At 34.6% G+C, this 716-nt stretch overlaps 1 non-coding gene across 1 annotated transcript; it reads right to left on the bottom strand.

The window, feature by feature from the left end:
- Positions 1–271: 271 nt before the first annotated feature.
- On the bottom strand, positions 272–344 carry Trnaa-ggc (transfer RNA alanine (anticodon GGC)). The gene has a single exon. It is a non-coding gene; the product is annotated as a tRNA-Ala (tRNA).
- Positions 345–716: the final 372 nt, after the last annotated feature.

Raw genomic sequence — 716 nt, 5'->3', positions numbered from 1 at the left:
AAAATGAAACACTTTTTTCTTATCAAGAGTGATCTGAGAGACACAAATAATGTTCAAAGAAAAAAAAAGAAAGAAAAAAAAGTTGCCTCTTCCGGGGCTTGAACCCGCGCCCTTCAGTTTCAATGCAGTGACAGTAGTTCTAGCCTATTTGAGTACTCTTCAAAGTGGAGGTAATGCATTAGGTGGGTCATACCTTAATATATATATATATGAAAGAAAGAAAGACATGAGCGAGAAATAATACATAGAAAAATCGCACGAAAATTCGGCACGCCGCAGCCGGGACTCGAACCACGGGTCTCTGGATTGCCGGTCCAGTATGCTAACCACTACACCACAGCGGCCGTTGCTTTTTCTTCGTGCTGATTGGCCTTATATATTTAAGTTATTTTTAACTTTATTCTGACGTCATCACTTTTTATTACCATAGCGGTGAGCTATTTATAGCTTCTTTTACCGCAGTTGGCTGACTCAGTCACTATTATTTATTTTCTTATGGCAAACACAATTTTTGTTTTTATAAGACCATTCCCGCCCAAGAATGAATATATATGAAAGAAAGAAAGACATGAGCGAGAAATTATACATAGAAATATATAATTTTATATTACATTGTAGTATTTTATAAATTTCTGCTAAGTCTAACTTTAGTTTATGTGTATTAACTAAATAAAATTTACTTAATCTGTCGTCTTACCAGTCTAACAAATTTCAAT

This window comes from Ruditapes philippinarum, unplaced genomic scaffold (assembly GCF_026571515.1).
Source record: "Ruditapes philippinarum isolate M1 unplaced genomic scaffold, ASM2657151v2 ctg4162_1_1_1_1, whole genome shotgun sequence".
NCBI classification, from domain to species: domain Eukaryota; kingdom Metazoa; phylum Mollusca; class Bivalvia; order Venerida; family Veneridae; genus Ruditapes; species Ruditapes philippinarum.
This window is presented reverse-complemented; position numbering and strand designations above follow the sequence as displayed.